The sequence below is a fragment of the Maniola hyperantus genome, chromosome 19, assembly GCF_902806685.2.
Source record: "Maniola hyperantus chromosome 19, iAphHyp1.2, whole genome shotgun sequence".
Taxonomy (NCBI): domain Eukaryota; kingdom Metazoa; phylum Arthropoda; class Insecta; order Lepidoptera; family Nymphalidae; genus Maniola; species Maniola hyperantus.
In genome coordinates this window covers 11,642,313-11,662,418 of record NC_048554.1, presented here as the reverse complement: position 1 = coordinate 11,662,418, position 20,106 = coordinate 11,642,313, and the positions used below count along the sequence as shown (strand labels likewise).

Here is a 20,106-nt window from a genome sequence, read left to right as displayed (position 1 = left end):
TTCCATGATAATACTTTTTGGTGCTGGTGCCAATTGGCTTTAGCTGCGCGAATCGTCTAGACTTCATATTTTTATGAGACTCCACAATGGCACCTCATTGGCACCGACCCCAAAAAATATTATCATGGAACTATATTAACTCTTGTTACATAATAAATTCGGTAATAAATTAAATTATTTTTTACTTTTTAGTATTTGTGGCTAGGTATTGAAGTCGGTTTTTATTTTGTTTGTAAAAAAAAATATTTCACAGTTTTTAGTGGCCCCGTGGTATTAAAATATGCTATGCCTGGTTAAAAATCTACTGTTTACTAAGCTATTACACTGATCGCGAGCAATTTACTCTTATCCGTTGAGGAGTTCCATTATCTATCTTGTGAAAGATGTTCATCAGATCTTCACCAAATTTAAATGGGACCGACTTTGAAGTATACCCTTTCAAACAAAAAAAGAATTTTCAAAATCGGTCCAGGCGTCTTCGAATACATAAAACATTTAAAAAAAAAGATTCCGACGAATTGAGAACCTCCTCCTTTTTTTGAAGTCAGTTAAAAATAAATAGAAATCTATTTTGGAATGAACAGGCAAATCCCTTTCATATGATACCCGACTTGGTATAGATCTTTTTTAGAAACTTGAAAATACTAATATGTAATTTTTTGTGATGCACTGTGAACTTCCTTGTTCGAAACTTGAAAATACTAATATGTAATTTTTTTGTGATGCACTGTGAACTTACTTGTTCGAAACTTGAAAATACTAATATGTAATTTTTTTTTGTGATGCACTGCGAACTTCCTTGTTCGAAACTTGAAAATACTAATATGTAATTTTTTTGTGATGCACTGTGAACTTCCTTGTTCGAAACTTGAAAATACTAATATGTAATTTTTTTTGTGATGCACTGTGAACTTCCTTGTTCAAGGAAGGAGAGGCGCTCACAGTTCACAATATAGGTCCTATCTAAACTTCTACGAACTGCTATAGGGCTTAGCAACCTTTAAAAAAATGTTTTTCTAAAAATTCCCCATGGTCATGATCGGTTCGTGAGTAACCGAAAAATAATGTCATGAATTCTTGGTAGTGGAGAGAAAATATTTAGTTTTCCCACTTCCGGTATATTATCGCAACTCAAATCTTGGTCCCCCGCCAATAGCCGTCCAAATAATATGGGATTGTTTGATGTGGCCGATTTGTTTCACACAGTGATGTATTGACACCGGATGTTAAGATATATGATTATGGATATTTGGCTACTGTTGGAAATTGAGTAAGAGGAAAATATTAAGTGGCTGAGTCAGGAAAATAACAAATAAAAATACCTTAATAAAAAAACCATTAACCAACTACATATTTTTTTTTCGTAAATTTTAATTTATTTATTCTTATTAATTTTACAGAGGTCTTACATTTTTAACTCGCCAAACTGGTGGGCCAGTTTGTTGGCGAGGTGGCGCTCTTAATATCTACATAACTTACTACTATATTTTCATTTACGCTATCCATGCACCTTTATCTATACTTATAATAAAACTGTACTACGTATTAATTTAAACCTACCTACTTTACTAAAAGATAAACAAACACAAATTAACAGATTATTATTTTTCGAATAGACAAACAACTTATTCATAAAAACCAAAGAAAACACAAACGATAAAAAGGAAACCTAACAGATTTTTAGCAGCAAATTCCGAAACTAGGTCACTACAAGCAAAAACAAAAATTGAAAAAATATTTCGCTACTGTTTAGGTTAGTATGTTTTTTTTCTTCAAAAAACCGCTACCAAGAAATCATCGTGGCAGGTTCTTCAAAGAAACAATATGAGAGATATTTGTTTTGTCGGCTCATTCAAGTGATCGGCGCCCCCAAATTATTCGTTTTGTCATCAAAACAACTTTGATGGCATTCAGCGAAGATCGTTACAAAAAATGACCTTGTCCAGAATAGATACACAAATTCATAAAATGACATACCTATTCTGACTAAGTTTAACGGGAATGTATTTCAAGGAATACTCTTACTATACCGTATTCAATATAATACCAAATAGGCTGATATAGAGCGCACTTTGACTTTGTTCAGACTTAAGATTGAGTTAAAACGAGACAGATTTATGTGAGAGATAGTCTCGTCTTAACCTCTCTCTGTCTCGTTTTAACTCAAGTCTAAGCAAAGTCAGAGTGCGCTCTATAGATCTCACCCTTAGGTACCCCTACTATTGTGAATTGTGGTACAGTCGGGAAAATCAGCGCCATTTATGTTAGATTGATAGGTAGGTGATATCCTAGTAGACGTTCGGTCTATTATCCGGGGGGGTGGGGGGGAGGGGGGGGGGGGGGGAAGTGCTGGGATCCAATCCAGCCCTGACTTAACTTACATACTAGATAGTTTTCAATTATTTTCTGTGTACAAGTTCCGCACTTGGCCAGCGAGGTGGAACCTAAAGCTCCTCATTGGTTGGTAATTGGGATGAAAGCAGAATCATTTACTAAATCCACCCAAACGGGATAAAACATCAGGATCTTTTTTTCTCTATTAATTAATTAATTTTAAGCGTACCGGAACGCTAAATCAGTTGGCGGGGCACGGCTTTACCGGTAGGGTGGTAGAAAACATTATTACAATAAAACTTGAAGCTAGCATTATTTAGTGGCGTGCACAGTGTTTGAAGCCAGGGTAGGCATTAGTTAGGTAGAAACCTGTTTACTGGCAGGTCATAATGAATAATATGCATTGAGCTATTACAACTGGGGTAAGCAGTGCATTTATGCCTCTATGACCTGCACGCCACTGGCCTTATTACTATACAAATCCTGCCCGCGTGGAATGGTGCCTAGACTACTGGCTGCATTTCCGCACTGGATCTTACGTCTACGAAGAATACCTACTATTTTTATGAGTTCCAATAATTATACTTGATTCCAGCCCTTGACCTTTTGTCCACGTGCTCAAACCACCAGGTCACCATGAGCTTCCAGTGTTGTCAATGAAATATGCCAAGATTCTGTTGCCAAATTTTGTTCTCATGAGTAACGATCATTACCAGTGACATATACGAGATGATTGGCCAAGTATGTTGTGTTTGTATGTGTGCAGTTTGGCCAATAATAAAACAGTTGTATGCGTAGTCAAATTTTGACCCCATTGAATAATGTGTCAATGCGGAAGGATCTGGGAACCCACTAAAGAAAGAAGGAAAGAAAAGAAAAGACGTTTATTTACAAAACTGTGTGTAAATGAGAGTCTTCTCGGTAATTTGGATGATGAATGCTCGAAAAGATACGCGCGGAATTTGGCTTCGGGCCGCGTGCCATGGACACTTGGACAGTTCGTTCGCACTGGTGACATTCCTGCATGGCGATCTGATATCATGATATGGATCTGATACACGCAGAACTACTAACGATTACAGAGAAAACATTCAAACGTGGTTGTGGAGAGATTTTCACCTATTGTTTTCGAGATTTATATTTTAACAAGCTGATGCCCGCGACTTCGTTCGCGTGGAATTAGGTTTTTAAAAATCCCGTGGGAACTCTTTGATTTTCCGGGATAAAAAGTAACCTATGTCACTCTCCAGTTCTTTATCTATACCCATGCAAAAAATCACGTCAATACGTTACACCGTTGGGACGTGATTGAAGGACAAACCAACAAACCAACAAACAAACACACTTTCGCATTTATAATAAGGGTACTGATTGAATCTATAAATTATAAAAAATACTTTCAAAATTGGCAGGCCACTTCTGCCGCAGAACCGATGGCCGCTGGGGCAGACGTGTTCTGGAGTGGAGACCGCGTATCGGCAAGCGCAGTGTGGGACAACCTACACTACAACCCGCTGGACTGACGACCTTAAGAAGGTAGCGGGAAGTGGGTGGATGAGGAAGGCAGAGGATCGTGTGTGGTGGCGCGCTCTTGCGAAGGCCTATGTCCAGCAGTGGATGCAAACAGGCTGATTGATTGATTGATATTGTATCTCTATACAAAGACGAAAATTTTAAGTATAGTACCTACGCAATAGGTTGGCACATATAGCACTCGGGAAGGGAACACCCCGCACATCCGCACAGCTCCCCCCGCCTCATACTCGGATTGCCATCTCGACCTGTCGCGGACTTAGGAGATACCGGAATTTAGCCATGTGCTCTCTCTCCGTCAGGAGGTAGTTACACGAGTGCAGTCGAAGGGACGCACTGTCGTAGATATGTTTCACGTGAACAAGTGACTCCGTGAATTACAACTCGAGCTGAGATGCCGCCTTGTCAAGCTATGTCTGGTCCACCCTCTTGTGTGGTTGTGAAACTTGGGTTCTCAAAAAGGAAGCAAATAACCGCCTGCAAGCTTTTGAGATGTGGATCTACAGGAAAATGCTAAAGATAACCTGGAACAGCTTTACACCTAACACGAAGGTACTGGAAATGGTCCACAAAGACAGAGAACTCATGCCCATTAGTCTATCATGCGAAGGAAGATCGCTTTCTTTGGGCATTTACAAAGAGGAGCCCAATTATCATTTCCGAGATTAGTTTTGGAAGGAAGGATTGAGGGCAAAAGGGCTCCAGGTCGCCAAAGGCGCAAATGGTTGGACGATATAAGGGGGTGGACAGGGCTTAGTTACCCAAAGTTGAAAGAGGCGGCTTTAAATAGAGAAGCTTTTCGCATGATGACCTCCAAACTTCGTTTTGAAGAAGGCACGCGATGATGATGATGATGAAGTGACTCCGGTGATAGGTATACATGCCGGGTGCAACGATACCAATCGTAGTAACTAGCCTACAACAATAATGTTATTGAATATCAAGTAACGTAGCTACAGCCGACGCGCGACGTTGCGTAACGACGACCCAGTGACACGACGTGCTGATGTGTCGTGTACCTGCGACTATTAGCTCACGAGCACGTTCCGTCTAGACGCTGATCGAGGAAAATGTACGAAACGTGGCCGGTTTATTAATCGTCTTTAAAAAAATACCTATTGACTGAGTAGGTATAATATTACATTTTTATTACCCACCGGTTACTTAGAACCCATAACACACGGTCGACTAGTCGCCCGCCAACTCGGTGGACGGCGACTAGTCCGATAGATCCGTAATTTATATGGAAGTTGGCACGTTCCATAATTATCATCATCATCATCAGCAGGACGTCCACTGTTGGACATAGGCCTTCCCTAAAGAGAGCCACCACACCCGGTCACACACTTCCTCATCCAGCCACTTCCCGCCAGCCTCTTTATATCGTCGGTCCATCGTGCTGGAGGGCCTCCCACACTACGCTTGCTTAAACGCGGTTTCCAGTCAAGGTCTTTCCGGCTCCAACGACCATCGCCTCTACGACAGGCATGACCTGCCCACTGCTACTTCAGCTTGCTAATAGTTTGGGCTATGTCAGTTACCTTATTTCTCCTGCGGATCTCATTTCGAATATTATCCATTAGGTAAAGTAACATAGCCCTCTCCATAGCTCGCTGAGCAACTTTGAATTCGTGAACAAGGCCGTTTGTCAGTGTTCACGTTTCAGCACCATAGGTGAGGACGGGAAGAACACACTGGTTAAAAACTTTCGTCACCAGGCACCGAGGAATTGACGATGAGAAGACTTGACTCAATTTCCCAAAAGCTGCCCAACCTAGCCGAATTCTTCTGTTGCCTTCAGGACGTCGAAATTGCTTCTACCTAATTGAATACTTATTTGGCCAAGGTAATTTGGCCAAGACTTCCATATAAATTAGAGATTCTATCGGCCGCCGTCGACTGAGCTGCTGAGCGACTTGCCAACCGTGCGTAATGGGTCTAGATTCTTACAGTCGCCGCCGGCGACTAGTCAACCGTGGCCAATGGGTCTGACTAGGCGCAGCTTTGAAATCCTACATCTCTAGTTTTTCCTGTTTATTTTAAAGGCTGGATTTTTTTAAAATAGAGATAGCGAGCAAACGAGCAGGCGGGTCACCTGATGTTAAGTGATTACCGCCGCCCATGAACATTTGCAGCACCAGAGGAACTGCCGATGCGTTGCAGCCCTTTTAGGAATTTGTTGGTCCGCCCCTTGAATAACCCCATGTTGTAATCTAGGTTTCTTTACAACATGTAGGTATTTTCAACAACCGTTTAAGCTCTCGAAATGAAAGATCATGAAAACGAAAATAAACGATTTGTTTATATTTTAAACATAAAGAAACATACGAAAAAAAACTAAAGTATCAGACTATTAAAGTAGGTACTTAAAGTACCTACCTACTTTTGGTATGATAAATTTACATAACATTACTTTAATAATTTTACTTTGTTTTGATGTAAACAATCAGAGTACTCTGTTATAACGAGGACAGTAGACGCAGAAAGTAGGTATGATAATGTATGTAATCATAAATTGTATTGATAACAATATAATTGATACGCGTTACCTACGTCAATGAGACCACATTGACGTATTTTCAGATAATGTTTTGTCTGAGTTTTTGGGTCAAAGGTTCAATTTAATCTCATTTTTTGATATTATTAAACTTTTAGTTATTTTTTTAGTCGTTTCGCAGAATCCGAGGTTATAGATAAACTCTGGCTTGAATCTAATACATCTTAAGTCTAAGGTCTAAACAGACTAACTAGAGCTGTGATATCCTAGTAGGTAAGACATCCGCCTCCTATTCTCTATAATGTTCTCAAAGGTATCAATCCACTTGGCCAGTAAGGCGGTCTATGATATATTTTTTGAAAAATATAAGTCATGTTAGTCATATATATATATATATATATATATATATATATATATATATATATATATATATAAGGAAAAGGTGACTGACTGACTGATCTATCAACGCACAGCTCAAACTACTGGACGGATCACGCTGAAATTCGGCATGCAGATAGCTATTATAACGTAGGCGTCCGCTAAGAAAGGATTCTTAAAAATGCAACCCCTAAAGGGGTAAAATAGGGGTTTGAAGTTTGTATGAAAGTCTGTCAGTTTTGAAGTGTCTATAAAGAAGTTTTGTAGTTAATATTTTTGCAATTAGCAGTATGACATATTTTATTAAGCTCATGTTAAAATCTCATAGTTAAAGATCAAACCTAAGGGTGTAAAATAGGGGTTTAAAATTTGTGTAGTCCACGCGGACGAAGTCGCGGGCATAAGCTAGTGACTAATATTCTCCTTTCCCTTCCATCTAAGCGTAAAGCTAGGAGTGGTACGCCAGCCAGGTTCCCAGTGTGCTTGGGTGCTGCTGGTCCCTTTTGGATGAGTCCGAGGGGAAGAGCAGTATTCGAGCCGGTGCACCCCGGTAACATGGCTAATAATTTCTCTTGGATGCGTAAACACAATTTCCGGCGATAAAAAACGGGGTTTAACCCGCCCACCTTTCGGAATTCAGTCCGCTCCTCAACCGTTGAGCTATTGAGGCATAACCATTCTCACTCTGATTGTTACTTACCAGTTGCCACTTGTGTGTGTGAATGTTTTTGGTTAGTCAAATAAAAATAAAAAATTAAAAAAACAATAAACCTTAAGACCAATTAAATCAATCTACATAATCATGAAAACATGAAAAGGACGTCCAAACCACTAGGTTTTTTTTTTCATGGCTCCATCGCCCATCGCTCATCGGTCGCTAATTAGTCACGGATCATTAAAGCACTCGTAAAGAGCGGCCGCCATTTTCCAATGATGATAACATTCAGGTGGCAGCATGAGTCAGAGCGGAGTGTGCCAACAAACAACGCAAAAAAGAGAGAAATTCCTGCCAATTGAGCAACTAAGATACTTCTTTATTCGAAAAAATAATTAGTGTTTCTTCAAACACAAATCACTCGACAGAACAGTATTGATCTGGTTAAAACTGACTACACATTCTTGGCTCATAATAATCAATCAATCAAAATCATTTATTTCTAAAAAACAGTGTTCCGTAGGGGCCCCGTTGGATTCAGGCGGCGCAAGTCCGTGGCGTGTGGAAGTCCCTACAAGAGACCTATGTCCAGCAGTGGACGTCTATCGATTGTGGCAGTGGCGTGCACAGGGTTTGAAGCCAGGGTAGGCATTAGTTAGGGGAACCTGTTTACTGGCAGGTCATAATGTAAAATTTGCATTGAGCTAAATACAACTGGGGTAAGCAGTGCTTTTATGCCTCTATGACGTGCACGCCACTGGATTGTGGATGATAATTATGATTATGACGGTGGTATTATTTATTTAAGCTCTTTATTTGATGGCATTTATAACTGGTACTCTTGTACTTCTCTCGAAGAAAATTCTCTCGAAGAAAATAAAGAAAAGACCAAGGGCTTGAAATTGCCAGCAGGTGGTAATTTTTTTTTAATACAGATAGTGAGCAAACGAGCAGGCGGGACACCTGATGAACATTTGCAGCACCAGAGGATCCGCCGATGCGTTGCCGGCCTTTTAGGAATTTGTTGGTCCGCCCCTTGAATAACCCCATGTTGTAATCTAATGGGAACACCGCCGATGGGAGTTGGTTTCACAGTTTGCATGTTGTGTGTTTGGTATTACAATTGTTACGAAGAGTCGTAATAATTATAGTCGCAATGGATGCTGGAAGCACGCCAAACCAGGCTGCCAACCTCTAGCGCAGAGGACGAAAACAAAAACACTACATATAGGTTTAGATACCCTACAAGCTGTGATAGCCCAGTGGTTAGGACGTCCGCCTCCTAATCGGAGGTCGGGCGTTCGACTCCGGGCACGCACCTCTAATTTTTCGGAATTATGTGCGTTTTAAGCAGGTACATAGTTAAATATCACTTGATTTAACGGTGAAGGAAAACATCGTGAGGAAACCTGCATGCCTGAAGAGTTCTCCATAATGTTCTCAAAGGTGTGTGAAGTCTGCCAATCCGCACTTGGCCAGCGTGGTAGACTATGGCCAAAATATATAATTGTAAATATATAAATAAATACATGGTTGTAAATTTAAATATGGACTAAGACTGGTCTGAAATAAAAGATTATTTATTTATTTATTTATTTAAAACCTTACCACTATGAGAGGAGACCCGTGCTCTGCAGTGAGCCGGCGATTGGGTGATCATGATGATGCTGATGATGGCATACCTATTACCTATCTACCAAGCATAGCCAATTTTTCATTTAAAACAAAAGACAAACTTAATATTTGTCAGAGAAAAATAAAATTGCAAGCTAAGAACTTTATCTCATACTTAATGAAGTCAAATGAAAAGTAATTTGGATGCTTGCCACCATTGACTTATATATTACTTCGTATGGACAGGGACTCATTGATGCTTTAGCACCAATGCAACCTCAGTGACGTCTGGATTTCAAACGAGTCGTTCATTTAGAAGTGGCGCTGATTTATTTGGTTCCAAAACCGTGAAAAATTTTGTTCGCTTGACCATATTTTGTCATTTATATCGATGCTTGCCACTATATTATTTATGTCCAGCGGCTACCAAGCTTGTGGGAGTGGGAGATCTGAAACCCCTATTTGAAGCCAACGCATGACTAAAGCCTATTTTAATTCCAGCTTCACCTACAACGAAGAAAACGACCATTATTGAACAATACTGTACCCAAGATAATGAATTAGTCACTATCGCGAGTGACAGCAATTCATATTTCATTTGCAACCAGACTGCTTGAGAGTTGAGACTTCAAACATTAAACAGAAGTAATGAACTAAGACCCAGCTCGCGCCAGACCTTCGTCATTTTATAAAATCTGAAAGTTTCTCTGCGTATTGTCCCCAACACGAAGAAACGTTTGTTCGAATCATGGTGGCTTTGGGAGATACACAGGTAATAAAGGTTAAATAACTGTTTCTTTTAAATATTTTCTTCAGAATAAAGTCAAAAGTCAAAAGTCAAATGATTTATTCAAAATAGGTAATAAATTACTCTTATTGATTGTCTGGTATAGTGTTAGATTTGTAAGATATAGTGGTGATAATTATAACGCAAACTTAAAACTAAAGCTACGACCAAACGCGCCCAGCAGGGTTATGCTGTATCTCAGTGGCACACTAATTTCGTGAAAATTTCTAATAATTAAATGTCAAACTCAAATTTTCTATTCGCTAACGTCAGTTTTTAACGAAGATGACGTCATAGACAATGACTCTCGATCATAGCCATTAATGGGATGTAATAGAAACCGGAAACAGCTTTTTCACGTATGTTTTCGTATCGATAGTTTTTAAAACTCTATTCACTAAGCAAAAATGACAGTTTGTAATTGGAAACTTTATTAGGTGGCAACGATCGTTTTAACAACTAGTCGGGACCAGTGTTTTGAAACTCTCCACTATAATCCGTCCGTTTTATAGAGGTAATAATTTTTTAGCAATCTCAACGAATGTAGAGATGTTTTAATTTCGAAGGATTATTACAACATCGACTCAATTCAGCCCGTTTTTTGTTAATAAATAATTGATAAAAAATATTAGTAAATACCTATTAAAAAGTAATACTTAGGTACCTATTAGTAGTAAATAGGTAATAAATATGATAATTCAGTGTTGTGAGTTCAATTATTATTTATATTTTGTGGTTATGTTAATGTTGTAGATAATACCTAGGTATCTAATTAAAATATGGGCCGTGAAGTTTTGATGGGGCAAGACGAGGAGCAGCGCCAGCAAATTACAAAACGCGCTACAGATACACAGGCGCAGGCTGCGCGATATGACACAATGGAGCTGCCAGAGAAGAGTTCATTGTGAACTTTTGTCTGAGCAATTATTGGAAGAACTCAAGCCTTACCTCCAAGCCGTTCGACAGCTGTTCGCAATGAACTAAAAGTAAGTCTCATGTACTAGGTACTTAACTCTAGTCCTAGTCAAAACCATGTCATAGCTTAATAAATAGGTAAGTACTAAGTAGGTATTTATTTAATATAATTACTTATGATCTTTTGTAAGACAATGATTAGCTTTTGCTTCCAATTAAGTACCTATCACATTCATAACAACCAACAAAACAGAAAATTACTTACCTTTACCTACCTACTTAGAATAGGTACTTTTGTTGTACCTATTCTACTCTGTTTACAACCTCTCACACTGCCAAGAGTCACTGGTCAAAATCTCTAATAGAAATAAGCGCTTCCCTGTCCACTTTTACTGTCTTTTTCTCTTTATTGTTACAACTTTCTGGGGTACAAAATCCATACTTCCATACTAATATTGATTAGATGATTGATTTTGATGAAATTTGGTACCTACAGAGTTAGCTTGCACATCCCGGGGAAGAACATAGGCTACTCTTTATCTCGGAACATCAAAGAGTTCCCACGGGATTAGTTAAAAACCTAAATCCACCATCTAGTAACAAATAAACATAAAATTCTGCAATTTAGTATATTGAGGAGTTAGGAAAATATTAAAATTAATAATTTAACATGAAAATTTACTAATATTTGTTGTAGATCCTGGCAGCTCTGCATGTTTATGCAACGGGAACATACCAGCGCCCAATGGGGGCATCTATTTTAAATAAAATGTCCCAACCCACCTTTAGCCGAAGTCTGAGGTAACCGATGCACTCAAACCTCAATGCTTGGGAAGTACTCACTAAGTACTTAGTTTCCTGCATCCCAAAGGGAAAGGAAAATAGTTATGCAAAAGTAAGTTAATAACATGAAACTAATTAGCATATTATCTTCTATATATAGAAAGAAAAGCTGTCTGACTAACTGCTTAGCTGTATCATCGCACAGCTAAAGCTACTGGAAGCTACAGCTAAGAATGGAGCTTTATTAATGTCATTCTGCTATCGGTCTGTCTGTCAGTTTGTTTGTACGTATGTCACAGGTGTCCTTAGCTTGTGGCACATTATTCTATTACATCATCATGATCAACCCATCGCCGGCTCACTACAGAGCACGGGTCTCTTCTCAGAGTGAAAAGGGTTAGCCCATAGTCTACCACGCTGGCCATGTGCGGATATGGAGAACTCTCAGGCCTGCAGGTTTCCTCACGATGTTTTTCTTCACCGTTAAAGCAAGTGATATTTAATTGCTTAAAAAGCACATAACTCTGAAAGGTTTAGGTGTGTGCCCAGAATCGAATCCCCGACCTCCTGAGTAGGAGGCAGACGTCTTAACCACTAAGCTATCACATACTTCCAGTATGCACCTACTATAGCAGCTACTAGCTGACCCACCCCGGCTTCGCGCGAGTTTTAAAAATCAGCGAGGGGTGGAGTTTCCAAAAATCTGTGTACCTACATCATAAAAGGAACCTAACCCAGTGGTTTAGTGTGTCCTAGGACTTAGTCTTTTTATATGTATAAGTTTATTATTATTGATAAAAATATCCATTATCCTATGGCACACCCTATGTACAGAAATTGTCATTATATAGATTAGCATGGAAGCTTTTTTCAGGTATGTAATATATTGATTATTTTAGGGATGAAGATCAGAGTAACCAACATAGTTTAGCAAATGGTGAAGCAAAAGTGGTAATGCCACTCTCTGTGAGACACTCTCGGTGTCTCTATGTGATCAAATCGGAATCAAGGAGATCTTTTGAAGAAGCAGAGTAACCAACGTAGTAGACTCTGCCATAGAAGGCCTAGTAGAAATTAATAATTCTTAACTGTACATGATGTCTACTATCTTTGCTGTTTAAATTCAGTATATAATATACCGAAATTTCACATTCCTAACTTTTGTTTGGTTTTTGAGATAGACGCTGCCATAAAAATGCTCTAAGGCTCAAATCTATAGTGTGTACTTTGACTATGTTGACTCAAGTTAGACAGATAATATATGCTAGTGATATAGCGCTGCCTCGTTTTAACAGTGTCTTTAGTCTGAGCAAAGTCAACGTGCGCTCTATAGATCTCATCCTTAAACTGATAACTTTGATGGTGCTGCATTTCTTTATTTTTTAAGATAAAAAATTAATCCATATTAACATTATTAATGCGAATGTGCCTGTCTGTCTGTCTGTTTGCTAGCTTTTCACGGCCTATCTGCTCAATCGATTTTGACGTAATTTGGTACAGAGATAGCTTACATCCCTGGGAAGGACATAGGCTACATTATACCCTGGAAAATCAGAGTTCCCACAGGATTTTTATAATATATTTGTAGTCTACTCAGTGAGTTCTAGATAACGATACCACACATGCTAGGGTATGGAAAAATTCCATGCCGCTTTTTCATATGTGTAAACCTGGTAAATAATTTAATTGAATTTCAAATTCAATATTCGATTTAGTTAATGTTCAACACCAAATACCAAAATTTCAGGTTTGTAATATGCGGACGGACAAACGGACGTACAGACATAGCAGAATGACATCAATAGAGCTCCGTTTTTATCTTTTGAGTACTGAACCCTAAAAATAAATTTTTATTGTACAAAAACAAATTTGTCATTTCTTGAATACAACCCTATTATTAAGGAGTGTTTTTTTATTCAAAAAGCAAGAAATAAACAATTAAATTTTATTATTTAAAAAATCTTGTAACAATCATAACAATAATTAATATTCTAACTTTGATAATTTATAGTTATAAATTTTGACATAGGTAACAGTATTTAATAAGTCATAAGTATGTAATAGGATAATGTAATATATAACCTTATGGTATTATAGAAGGCACCACCCGTACCAGTTAAACAAGGAGTAAATTGTGACCTTAAGCCCCAGGTTCGATTCTTAAGCAAATGCTGATTGCTTTAACTGAAGTCCCAGGTTTGATTTCTAAACAAATGCCGATTGAATTCCAAATCTAAAGTCTACACGCATTGTCTTTGATTTGGGATAGGTACCCCATCAGCCACTCGTTCAGCTTCAGTTTGCTGCTCTAGACTAGAGCTGCAGTTTGCTTGCAGTTAGCAATTCTATTGAGAGCCGCCGCATGCCGCTCCTCGATGGCTAGCCGCCATGTCTCCAACTGGTATGCTCAGTTGGGCATGGTTCACATCCTGCTGAACTGAAATGAAAATGGTGAACTTTACGTAACATGAGATTTTGCAATCGCAAAAGTAAAAAAAATGATAATGTAAGTATAATATGACAACTAGATGAAGCCTGCTACTTTGTCCACTTGGAGTTAGACTTTTAAAATCCTGTTGGGACTCTTATTTTCCGAGGCCAAAAGTAGCCACAAACTACCTCTGTACAAATTTTCGTTAAAATCAGTTAAACGGGTGGGCAGTGAACAGCTAGCAGACAGACTGACAGGCGCTTTTATGTTTATATTAAGTAAGGATTTAATAAAGTAAAAAAAAATTACAATAATCTTAATATTATAAACTTATTAAAAGTAAAAGTTGTTTTTTTTCACTAACTAAAGGAAACTTAACCTGTATGCCATGTCTCCATAATGTTCTTTGTGGTGTGTGAAGTCTGCCAATCAACACTTGGCCAAGGTCATCTCACACTGAGAATCTTACTCAGAAGTAATGAAGGTGCTATCTATATGAAGGGATGTATGATGATAAATTAAATACTTACTTTGTCTTTTAAACTTCTTGTTGTTGGTCTCGAGCATTAAGTACGTCCTGAAAATAATAAAACTAGTTAGTCTTTATAATTAACTAGCTTATGCCTGCGACTTCGTCCGCGTGGACTACACAAATTATAAACCCCTAGTTCACCCCCGTAGGGATTGAATTTTCCAACATCTTAGCGGATGTCTACATCACACTAGCCATCTGCATGCCAAATTTCAGCCCAATCCGTCCAGTAGTTTAAGCTGAGCATTGATAGATCAGTCAGTCAGCTTTTTTTTCATATATTTATATCAAAGGTTAATTAAGTAGCTTATGCTTATCTGCATGTGTGCATCAAAATCACACACCATCCGTACATTGATATTGATATTCAAAAAATTTATATTTCACAATAGACAGGTTACTTGTGGTTAATTTTTGGATCTAATGTTATAGGTAAGGTGACATAACATAAACTGCAGCATGCGATGTAAGTATGACATCCAGTATTATAATGTGAAACCTACCTATGAAATGACTAGCATGTTTTTTAAATAGGTACTAATAGGTAAAAATAACTCACTCTTTGCCAATGTTCGGCAGTTTTGTCCTTGGACACACCTCCAACAGCGATTAGCTGGAGGGCAACGGTTTGTCGAGCAGTGGTTCTCCAGAGGCCCTCAAGCACGTATGGACAAGTCCCGTTGGGTCTGCGAACTCTACTAAGAGTTCGAACTGTCGGACCGACACCCTTCTAGTTGTATGTAGCCATCTATAAAGGCAAGAAGTCAGTTAAAATGGGCAATTCATGACTCACATTCAAGTTCTATGCTGAAGAACTAATATTAAGCTACTGTACACAACAAAATCACTCACGAATACCGGTATTCTACAGTATAGTCATAGTTATTCTACATTAATATGTTTTTCACTTACTTTTCAAAACAAAACCGTAGATCAAATTAAGAAAACATCAGCTAAAAATTAAAATAAGTCTGTTTATCAAAACAAACATTAGGTCGTAACTCGTAATGTCAATGTCAAATGTCCATAGATAATAATTGAAAACTAGTGTAAGTCGTACAAATTAAAAAGTCTTACATTTCTACTACGCTTCCTGTCAGGCAGAGATATTTAATTTAGCCATATAAAGTCGATAAAATACGCTAGTATGTTAATGTTGGCCAACTGCCAAATGTTAGATATTCGTAACTAGTTATCCACGCATGCGATACGGAATACAAAATCACGTGACCTAAATTTCATGGATTTCCAACTGGACTCAAAGTCTAACGAAAACTTTCAAAGATACAGCATAGCCCTGCAGGTCTGAGAAGAGCCCACAACAAACTCAGCCGGGTATTCTTTTTATTATCACCACTTTACAAAATTATTGAAACTTATTAGAACTATCACAAAGTCGTTAAGCAACTCATTCCCAAGCTTGCTTATCATTTAAATAATCCTTTACATTGTAATAGGATTTTTCAATTAGTTTACGTTTTATGAAAACTTTGAACTTGTTGAGAGTTATTATAGAAACGTATGGAAATAGTATTAGAAATCACGTCATGTATAACCAGACACTTTAGTGTCGTAAGCTTTTATAAAATAACGAAGGTCTGGCACGCGCTGGCTCTCTTTCTCTACAACTGAAAAGTGAAATGGGCTTTTGCCCTATGTAGGGGAGGTACTTTACGGAACTTTCACCACTGCAAAAGTACTAGGCCACGTGGGCAAAAATATAATATGCAATTTGCAGCAAAGTATGTGTGAAATGTATCGCTCACTGTATTCGGTTATTGAATACCGTTAGTTTTTGTGAAGGTATACAAATTTAACTTTTTCACCCAGTTCTTAAGTTCGCGTTATTTTTATTGACAGGAATTATGTTATTGTGTTAGCAAAATGTAGGAAAGCAGAACCCCACACCTAGGTGGGAAAAGGTTAAGTTAAAGAAGAAGACAATTTTGACAACTTGTCTAGGTTGTTGTATAATACGTTTTCTTTTGAGACTATGGGTGAGATCTATAGAGCGCACTCAGAGACAGACACAGAGAGAGCGCAGACAGAGTTAAAACGAGACAGAGCTACCTCTCTCACATAAATCTGTCTCGTTTTAACTCAATCTTAAGTCTGCGCAAAGTCAAAGTACGCTCTATAGATTTCAGCATCACTTCATTGACCATTTCAGCAGCAGACTACTACATCTTCTCGTAGACGCGAAACTCGATGGAAATAACCGACAGTCGCCTCTCGTAGTGCTCCTGCGGGAAATGTCAAACGGGATTAAACGCAACGAGAATAGTTAGCAATAAGAGCAAGTGTAGTTACGGAATTAGACTCACGAGGGGTGGACGAACTGGACAGAGCTCTACCGCAGTGTAGCGGGCTTTGTTATACTGTGGCTCTAAGCCTCTATAACGATCATTACGACAATTTGCGGATTCAAAATCTCTACATAGTATAAAATAAAATCGCTTCCTGCGTCTGTATGTATGTATGAACGCGTAGATCTTTTTAACTACGCAACGGATTTTAATGCGGTTTTCACCAATAGATAGAGAGATTCAAGAGGAAGGTTTATAGCTATAGTTTAAATCTCAAAAAAATTGAGATCCCTAGAGAAATTGATATAATGTGAATTAGGTCGGAAAAAATCCTCTCATTTGAGAGTTTCTGAGGCAATGACACGTCAATGACACCACATTAGCATCTACGTTGCACCTATGTGAAGCCAAGGCGGGTCGCTAGTCAAATATATAAAGATAACCACATTGAAATCACATTAGTATCTACATTGCGTGCGAAGCCGGGACGAATGCTTGCGAGTAAGATGATAGTAACTATCTGATCTGCCCCGAATTCGTTTGGTTAGATTTTTGAAACTTTTAGCGTACACAGGTACAGACGACGCCGACGCGACGGTAGGAAATGACTGTCTTATACTAGGTAGAGATAGTCAAAGATTTTATCTAAAACTAACTACCCTAGCGAACTCCGTTCCGCCTAACAGTCGATTCAATTTTTTTAAATTTTTCTCTCCGTAAGAACCATCCTTATAAAAAAAAGAATTAGCGAAATCGGTTCAGCTGTTCTCGAGATTTGCGATGACCAACACATTTAGTGATTCATTTTTATTTTTATATTATAGAGAAGATTTAAGTAAGTGTACTAACAAAGTGGGTACTACTTAAGTAGATACTGCACGCAAAAAATAACATAATATGAAAATATTTTTAACGCGTTTTTTCTTGCCTTTTTTTGCGTATCATCATCAGATAGCGAGATCTCTTCCACGTTACCTTGGCAACAGCGACAAACCTGTTTCTGTTCTAGGCTCGCGAACCACGGAGCGGAGAGTTCAGTCATGTTCCAAACTACTTAACATTCTAAATGCTAAATGAAATATAATTTGCATGTAAATAGACTATCTTTAGTTTATACCCATAGGGTTGTCACTCGCTTAGCGATAAGAATATAGTGTTGATTTCGGATCAATTTATTAGGGTTCCGTACCTACCTCAAGAGGAAAAACAGGACCCTTACAGGATCACTTTCTTGTCTGTCTGTCAAGAAACTTACAGGGTACATCCCGTCCCCGAAGGTCTTATAGCAGACATTCGGAGAAAAATCTGAAAATCGTGAATTTGTGGTTACATCAAACAATAAAAATTAAATTGTGGTCATGAACTAATAATTAGTATTTTCAATTTTCGATATGAAAGGTCTTCACCTGCGCATTCTAAAACAAGTTTTTATTTATTTTATACATCATAGTTTTTTAATTATCGCGCAAAATGCCGAAAAAATACGACTGTAGTACGGAACCCTCGGTGCGCTAGCCTCACTCGCACTTGGCCGGTTTTTTTATTTTATTCAGATACAAGTTAGCCCTTGACAGCAAATTGCAATCTCACCTGGTGGTAAGTGATTATGCAATCTAAGATTGATGCGGGCTAACCTGGAAAGGGGTATGGCAGTTTTATTACACCCATGCCCCTTTGGTTTCTACACGGCATCGTACCGCAACGCTAACTTGGCGGCACGGTTTTGCCGGTAGGGCGGTAACTAGAGAAAGAGAGTAATCATCATCATCATCATGATCAACCCATCGCCGGCTCACTACAGAGCACGGGTCTCCTCTCAGACTGAGAAGGGTTTTGGCCATAGTCTACCACGCCGGCCATGTGCGGATTGGTAGACTTCACACACCTTTGAGAACATTATGGAGTCTCAGGCATGCAGGTTTCCTCACCATGTTTTCGTTCACCGGTAAAGCAAGTGATATTTAATTAATTTAAAACGCACATAACTCCGAAAAGTTAAGAGATGCGTGCCCGGGATCGAACCTCCGACCTCCGATTAGAAGGTGGACGTCCTAACCACTAGGCTATCACAGCTTTAAGAGAGCAATACTAAGCGTATTTTTTAAAAGGTATTATTGGTACAAGTTTTGTAAAAAACTGACTCACTATAAAAGTTTATTAAAAAAAAGTTTGCAAATAATTTACTACGTATTGTGATATTTTATAAAAAGCATGACTATGAAATATATTTTCAAATATTTCACATTATATATATATATATATATATATTGTGTTGGAACAGATGTTAGTTCAGAAAATTAGAACCTATAACTTGCCACCTGAAAAAATGTTAGAATTTTTTTTAATTTTTTTGCTATATTTTAAAAACTTTTGTAATAATTGATGTAGATGTTATAATCTGTTGGTTTGGTTAACCTAATAAACGAAAAAAAACTTTAAGTAGATTCAATTAAGTAAATTATTTAACTTTTAGAATTCTATAACTAGGTACTTATTTAAAAGTGTATTGGGCACGATGCCCATAAATGACTATTTCGACGGCCGGCGTATATTTTTTGTAAATATAAAATTTTTAGTGATAAGTTTTGCCTACATGTAAATATATTCACTTTTCTTTTACTTGTGATGAAATATGAAAATTAATTTTAAAAAAAGGCGTGCTGGTGTGTAGAGATGTTTAAGAACTTAAGAAGGAAATCGATTATAAAGTTTTACTTGAGAAAACTTTAGTAAAAGGTGACAACCCTAACTATCGACAAAAAGACATTTACCTAAAACAATGTGAAACGATGATGAGTTCCCGAGTTTTATCGCTTAATTAGTGTAATGTAATGTTAGTGCGAGATACTGGAACACTGGCGGAGAATGTTAATTAAGTGCTTCAATTAAAAATACGATAGATAGGTATGCTTTATAGTGTTGAACGTAGTTGCAAGGTTGTCTGCTGGATATTTATACCTATTAATAGATAGTTTAGTTGACGGAAAGCTGATAAAAGAACATTGACTCCTTAGTAATTTGTGACTTCAACTAGTCAATTTCGGTAAGGAATTAAGTATAATATGATAAACTTGTTGTACTATAGAAGCAGGCGTACTTTGCGGAAATCCACAATTGCAATTTGCAAGAGACTTTGCAATTCGGTATTTGACAAATAGTCAAATCAGTGGCCCACGATCGCAATCATCTCTGATTGGTTAATGCTCGCTCACTATTGGCCACAATGCATTGTTGCAACAAGAATCGCACAAATTCAGCCAATCAGAACAATTGAGATTGTAATAATGATTGATGCAGGTTTTAGACAATCGCCCTACAGTAACTTTTTATCAAACGTCAAA

General features: G+C 38.0%; 1 protein-coding gene and 2 long non-coding RNA genes across 3 annotated transcripts in view; 1 reads left to right on the top strand and 2 right to left on the bottom strand.

Moving 5' to 3' along the window:
• Window positions 1-20,106, bottom strand: part of Snoo (Sno oncogene) — a 103,547-nt gene that overhangs the window by 29,902 nt on the left and 53,539 nt on the right. The window lies entirely within an intron of this gene.
• On the top strand, window positions 10,591-13,136 carry LOC138403673 (uncharacterized). The gene is made up of 3 exons (XR_011237889.1): window positions 10,591-10,784; window positions 11,411-11,608; window positions 12,396-13,136. It is a non-coding gene; the product is annotated as an uncharacterized lncRNA (long non-coding RNA).
• LOC138403672 (uncharacterized) lies at window positions 13,180-15,778 on the bottom strand. The gene is made up of 4 exons (XR_011237888.1): window positions 15,372-15,778; window positions 15,019-15,207; window positions 14,458-14,504; window positions 13,180-13,933 (listed from the first exon to the last, which is right to left on the bottom strand). It is a non-coding gene; the product is annotated as an uncharacterized lncRNA (long non-coding RNA).